At 46.0% G+C, this 6,863-nt stretch overlaps 1 protein-coding gene across 1 annotated transcript in view; it reads left to right on the top strand.

Annotated features, from left to right (window-relative positions):
* The first annotated feature begins 1,326 nt into the window (after positions 1-1,326).
* The window catches only part of PARP4 (poly(ADP-ribose) polymerase family member 4), a 99,740-nt gene continuing 94,203 nt past the window's right edge, over positions 1,327-6,863 (top strand). The window contains exon 1 of the mRNA XM_012809505.2: positions 1,327-1,408. The gene's annotated coding sequence lies outside the window, so the exon portion shown is untranslated. The remainder of the gene's footprint in view (positions 1,409-6,863) is intronic.

The following is a 6,863-nucleotide window of genomic DNA, read 5'->3' as shown; positions in this document are numbered from 1 at the left end:
ACCTCCAACTCCTGGGCTCAAGTGAGTCTCCTGCCTCAGCCTCCCAAGTAGCTGGGACCACAGGCGCCCGCCACAACACCAGGCTATTTTTTGGTAGCAGCCGTCATTGTTGTTTGGTGGGCCTGGGCTGGATTCGAACGCTCCACCTTGGGTGTATGTGGCTGGCGCCTTAGCCACTTGAGCCACAGGCGCCAAGCCTCAATTCTTTTTATAAAGAGATAGGGTCTCATTAGGTTGCCCAGGGTCAACTCAAACTCCTGGGTGCAAGCAGTCCTCCTGCCTCAACCATGCCCACTATGGATGTTTTGAGGCGTATGTTTTGAGGCATATTCCCCACATAGCTGCTTTTCTGTCCTGATAGAGTTAATTAGGACAAAAAAGGCAAGTCCCTCTATGGGTCCTTCAGGGAGTCCCTAAAAGGTCCAAACAAACAAACATCATTTCCAGGGATAAAATCTGCTCTGCTCCCTCCAGAACCAGGTCTCCACATCAGGAATGAAAGTGTACAAGGGCAGTGGAGCTAGGGTAAGTTAAAGTATCATGAAGATCTCTACCTACTTGTGGAATGGATCTTCTGGCAGTGGCCTATTTCCTTGTTAAGCATTTGTTTGTTTGCTATAAACCTTTGACTAGGAGTAAAGTAAATCCATACCCTGTCCACTTTTTTTTTTTTTTGCAGTTTTTGGCAGGGGCTGGGTTTGAACCCACCACCTCCAGCGTATGGGGCCGGCGCCCTGCTCCTCTGAGCCACAAGCGCCACCCCCCTGTCCACTCTTTATTCTTTCTATTCTCATTTTATTCAGCAGGCTGGGTATCTGATTCTTTCCTATTACATCCTACTCACTGATTCTCAGATCGATTATCTCCAGCCCCCACATTTTTCGAATGACAGATAGATAGAATTTCTTCTACTTACAAACACAAACGAACTTCAAACTTAGAAGCCCCAAATTAAGTTTATTATCTTACTCTTATATTTCTTCAATCTCAAACCCTCCTGAAATTCGCTTTTTCCCCCCGCCTCAGAATTCTCACCATTTCTCAATTAAATAACAGCACCATCCTCCGTCCTCTCCCAAACTTGAACCTTGGAGGTATCCGCATTGCCCGAATTCGGCCTGAAAATGAAACTGAAACACAGCCTCGTATCCTCCTTGAATGCTGGACAGGAAAAGCCCGCTGACCCGGTCCAGCTCCACACCTGGCGGGACCTAACTCCTGGCGCTGCCTGAAGGTGGTGCCCACTACGGACGCTTGGCTGCCGGGTGCAAGGCGGGGCTTCGGCCGCCCTGGCCCTAGCCCTGCCCTACCCGGCCGCGCCAGAAGTCAGCGCCAGTAGCCGGGAGAGCCCGGAATCCGGAAGCATCTAGGCGTGGGGGGCTCCGACACGGGCTGGATCCTCCAGCAGGTGCGTGGGCGCCGTGGGGTGGCTGGCCAAGCCGCAGCGGGACCGTCCTTGTCGAGGGTCTCTGTGGTCCTCGCGTGACGGTGGTGCCTTCGCATTTGCCCAGTTGTCCTTCGCGGGGTTGGCTGCTGTGGGTCTGGCGGCTTCTTTGGGCCGGGGTGGGGGTCCTCGCGCTAGTGTCGCCGCCCCCTCGCGGATGTCCCCGACGTTCGATTCTACCCTGCGGCGCAGGCTGGGCGACAGCACAGGGAGAGTCGGGGAGGTCTCCCGACCTCTCCCGTATCAAGAAACCTCTCCTGGGTGGGGAAAATGGCAGAACTCAGCGTTTCTTGTTTCCAGTATGCCCAACGGCTTGTTTCTTTGTGAAAAGTTAGGTTTAAAGGAACTTGTGCAAAAATGTGGTGGTTTGGTGAATAATCAGGAAATATATTCTGACCTCGTAATTGGCAGCACTATGATAGAAACAGTGAGCTTCTGGAGGTCCAAAGTTTAAACCGTGCAGCCCCCTTAAATAATTCCTGCGGGGATTGAATGATTCATCCAGGGAATGAGTGGGTAGATGTCAGCTCCTAAAAAACAGAGGCGCTGGCCCGAGACTGCTAAATAACAGTAAGTATGTGACTATGCCAAGCACGGTATTATGATAAAGGAGAAGTTACTCTTGAATCTGTGCGTGCTGCAGATTCTTTAATTACATTTGACTTGATATATTTTGTTCAGCCATTATTTATTAGGTCTTGTCTGTGTATTTAGAGCTGCTGTATCCCATGGGGGTAGGAGTAAAACCAACGTAGTTCCCTTGCTTTTTAAGAGCTTAATAATCACATTTGGTAGGTGTGTTGTTGATGCCATTTTAATGCAAGTAACACATCGAGTGTCAGTCTTTTCTAAAATCCTTTAATTGATGAATGAAAGGGCAATAAGCATTTATTGAATGCCCCCCGTGTATCGAAAGTGCTCTGAATTCCAAAAAGATTATGTAAAAATTAAACAAGACACAGCCTCACAGGAATGCTTGGCTCTGCTTGGAGAAATTGATGTTAGGAGTGGAGAACAGCCAAAAATCACAGCGAAGTGTGTTTCCAAGCCATGGGGCTGTCAGAGGCCCAAGTGTGGACAAACAATCAAAGGAGGAGGGTTCTGGGAAGACTTTCTGGGTTGTGTGGGCATGGTGTGGTGGCAGGAGATTCCCGGCTTTCTTAGAGCAGGAAGTGCCAATGGTAAAGACCAGGGACTGTGAGACAGGAAGCCTCTTATTTCAGCTGCACTAAAGGTTTATGGGTATTGCCCCCCCAAATGAAAAGAAAATCCTCTAAATCTAGACCTGAGGGTGGGCTTTGACCTTTTCCATTTTTATTTATTTATTTATTTATTTTTATTTATTTTTGAGACAGAATCTCACTATGTCACCCTTGTTAGAGTGCCATGGGTTCACAGTTCACAGCAACCTCAAACTTGCTCTTGGGCTTAAGCAATTCTGTTGCCTCAGCCTCCCAAGTAGCTGGAACTACAGGCGCCCGCCACAATGCCCAGTTGTAGTTTTCATTGTTGTTTGGCAGGCTGGGGCTGGATTTGAACCCACCAGCTCTAGTTTATGTGGCTGGCGCCCTGGCCACTGAGCTAAGGCGCCAAGCCACCTTTTCCATTTTTAAATCACTCACAGAGGGTAGGACAAGAGGAAGGGTAAAATTAAAAATAAAAAAATAAAAATTACCCAAAAGAAGGGTTTGTGGGAATTTGAGAGGAGTGCTGAGAGTGTCTCAGGAGCTGGGACTATGCCCTGCTGTCTTTGGTTTGGGTGGAAGATACTTGGTAAATGACTGGTGCACAGTTGCTTCAGGATAAGCAGCCCCGGCTCAGCGCCTGTGGCTTAAGCAGCTAAGGCGCCAGCCACATACACCTAAGGTGGCGGGTTTGAATCCAGCCCGGGCCTGCCAAACAACAATAATGGCTGCAACCAAAAAATAGCTAGGCGTTGTGCGGGCATCTGTGGTCCCAGCACTTGGGAGGCGGAGGCAGGAGACTCGCTTGAGCCCAGGAGTTGGAGGTTGCTGTGAGCAGTGAAGCCATGGCACTGTACCCAGGGGGACAGCTTGAGGCTCTGTCTCAAAAAAAAAAAAAAGAAAAAGAAAAAAAGGATAAGCAGCTCCAGCCTAGCCTGGTATCTATCAAAGCTCATATGTATGTAGTGACATATATACATCGTGAATCCTGGTGAAAACAGTGAACTCTGTGTTTAGAGAATACTTTGAGTGAGACTGATGGGCATGTCTGTTACTAATTTACCAAGTTGTACACTGTTATCATAGTCTAGTTTTGAACATTTCCATCACTTTGGTGCTTTTTTATTCATAGTGACTAGTGTTTAATATGGAAAAAAAATTCAAACTCTTTGTCAGTGGATCTATCATTTTTGAAGATCATTGGAGGTACAAAGATTTGCATGTAGGAATGTTCATTACAGCCTTTTTTGATATAAAAAGTTAGAAATAGGCTCGGTGCCTGTGGCTCAAGTGGCTAAGTCACCAGCCACATACACCTAAGGTGGCAGGTTTGAATCCAGCCCGGGCCTGCCAAACAACAATGCAGGCTGCAACCAAAAAATAGCTAGGCGTTGTGGCGGGCACCTGTGGTCCCAGCTGCTTGGGAGCCTGAGGCAGGAGACTTACTTGAGCCCAGGAGTTGGAGGTTGCTCTGAGCTGCAATGCCACGGCACTCTACCCAGGGGGACAGCTTGAGGCTTTGTCTCAAAAAAAAAAAAAAGTTAGAAGTAGGGCGGCGCCTGTAGCTTAAAGGTGTAGGGCGCTGGCCCCGTATACTGGACATGGTGGGTTCAAACCTGGCCCTGGCCAAAAACTGTAAAAAAAAAAAAAAATTAGAAATAATTTTCCAACAATAAAGAAATTGTTCACTATAGTACATACCAAAGATAGCCTCTATTAAGTGTTTTCTAAGAATGTTTAATGACAAAATGCTAATGATAAGATGCTGACTGATAATAGCAAGGTAAGTATTATATTCAGTATGTAGTATGATTTCAGTTTTGATAATAATGTAGTCTGTTATAGCACATAGACCTAGAAAAAGGCCTGGAAGAAAAAAGCAAAACAAGATGTTAACATGGCCCTTCGGTTTTGAGATTATTTGGTTGTTAATTCAATTCTGAATTTTCTGCAATTAAGCATAAATTACTTTTCTGGAAAACTTTTTTTTTTGCAGTTTTTTTTTTTTTTTTTGGCCAGAGCTGGGTTTGAATCTGCCACCTCTGGTATATGGGGCCAGCGCCCTGCTCCTTGAGCCACAGGCACCGCCTCTAGAAAACATTTTTAAAAGAACAAATCACAGGATTTAAGAACACACACAGGATAGATCTACAGATGGTCTTAAGTAGCTGTCCTCACCCCCCACCCCCAACTTGGCCAAGCATAGGCAGGGATGCAGATACCACTTAGGGGCTGTCCTAAAAATTGTTAATGATTCATTAAAGAATTTCACCGTTTTGTCTGGTTTTTAATTGTCAGACATTAAAAGTAGGATAAATTGGCTCGGTGCTTGTTGCTCAGCAGCTGGGGCGCCAACCACATACACCAGAGCTGGCGGGTTTGAACCCAGCCCGAGTCTGCAAACAACAATGACAACTACAACAACAGCAACAAAAAATAGCCAGGCATTGTGGTGGGCACCTGTAGTCCCAGCTGCTTGGGAGGCTGAGGCAAGAGAATCACTTAAGCCCCAGAGTTTGAGGTTACTGTGAGCTGTGATGCCTGGGCACTCTACCAAGGGCAACATAATGAGACTTTATCTCAAAAAAAAAAAAAAGGATAAATTAACCTAAATAGTGTGATCTAAAATCTTACAGCTACAAACAGATACCAATTACTAATCAATTTGAATGTAAGAGGCAATGAACAAATATGAAATTAAAAATGTTAATGTTAGGGAAAGGCAGCACTCAATCAAGGGACTTCAGTTTAACCAGACCTCAAAAGAAAGAGGGTTTATATGAAAGCTATAACCTAATAACAGCCTAATGTTATGGGGAGGGGGGAGGGAGGGGGGAGAGGGGGGAGGGAGAGGGATTCGAGGGTTCACTTCTGTGGTTCATCTTGCAAGGGTACAAGTGAATCTTTATATGAGTAGAATATGAATGTTTTGACATAATAACTAAGAAAGTTACATGAAGGCTATGTTAACCAGTTTGATGGAAGTGTCTTGGATTATGTATGAAAACACCACACTGTACCCCCAAAGTGCATCAATGTACACAGTTACCATTCAATAAAAAAAAAAAAAAAAGAGGGAATAAAAAGTGAACCCCTAATTTGTCCATTCATTAGGTATTTACCACATATACTATGTCTTGGTTTGGGGTATATGATGTGAGGAAAAGGGCTGGGAATCTCAAGGAGAAGGACTGGCATGTGTGAAGGCTTGGAGGACCAAGCCTTGGTTTTCATCCACCTGAAGGAATGGCCCAGTGAGCCCAAGACACAGTGGGGCAGAGTACAGAGAAGACCAGGCTGAGCAACTAGCAGGGTGAGGCTGGAGTGAGCTGCTGGACCTTGAACCATCATAAACAATTTGTATTATACTCGAAATATAATTTTCAAAAATCAAGACTCCTCAAACTACAGTGTACGTCAGTTGGAGCTGAGTCAGGGCTTGGGGATGTGGGCCAGGGTGGCAGTGGTAGGCACAGGCCAATCGGTAGAGACTGTATTTAGGGGCAGTGATGGCTGGTGGATGGGGCGGGGGTGCAGGAATCAAAGATGGCCTGGGCTGCTTAACAGGCAATAGGACAGCAGTGCACATGACCAGGAGCTGTGGGGGGTAGGGGTGGGTAGGTGGGTACTAGGTTGGAGACATGGCGTTTTCTGGGGTTCAGGCAGACCAGGAGGTGAGCTGTTGGGGAAGCAGCGACCTAGCATCCCCAGCTGGGAGCCTGGGGAATGGATGTTACTACCTATCACCCACAGAGCAAACGGACTGGGGGGGGGGGGCTCCAGCTAGAGGAGCAGGATGTCCATAGGCAGGCAGAGTGCATGAGGACTGCGGGACACCACAGCTTGCTTCCCAGACCGGGCAGACATCACTCCAGGTGCTAAAAACTGACAAATGGCTACTGGGGATTAAATCCAACATCTTGTCATTTATTTGTTTACTGTTCAGTGTACATTTCAGTTCAAAATATGCTTGTTCTTAGAAGAAATTCCTTTCTGCATGTGAGAATGTGTGGTATAGTAAAAGAATTAACCTCAAATGCATTCTAATGTGTGTGTACATGTACACACATATACTCTGCTTTAAAGTAAGTTGTATGTTTTTATATCTATTTATCTATCTATCTATCTATCTATTTATTTCTTTATTTTGAGACAGAGTCTCACTTTGTCACCCTTGGTAGAGTGCAATGTAGCTCACAGCAGTTTTAAACTTTTTTTTTTTTTTTTTTTGCAGT

The sequence above is a fragment of the Otolemur garnettii genome, unplaced genomic scaffold (assembly GCF_000181295.1).
Source record: "Otolemur garnettii isolate 467f Iridium unplaced genomic scaffold, OtoGar3 scaffold00106, whole genome shotgun sequence".
NCBI classification, from domain to species: domain Eukaryota; kingdom Metazoa; phylum Chordata; class Mammalia; order Primates; family Galagidae; genus Otolemur; species Otolemur garnettii.
The sequence above is the reverse complement of the archived record's forward strand: the minus strand, read 5'-3'. Positions and strand labels throughout refer to the sequence as shown.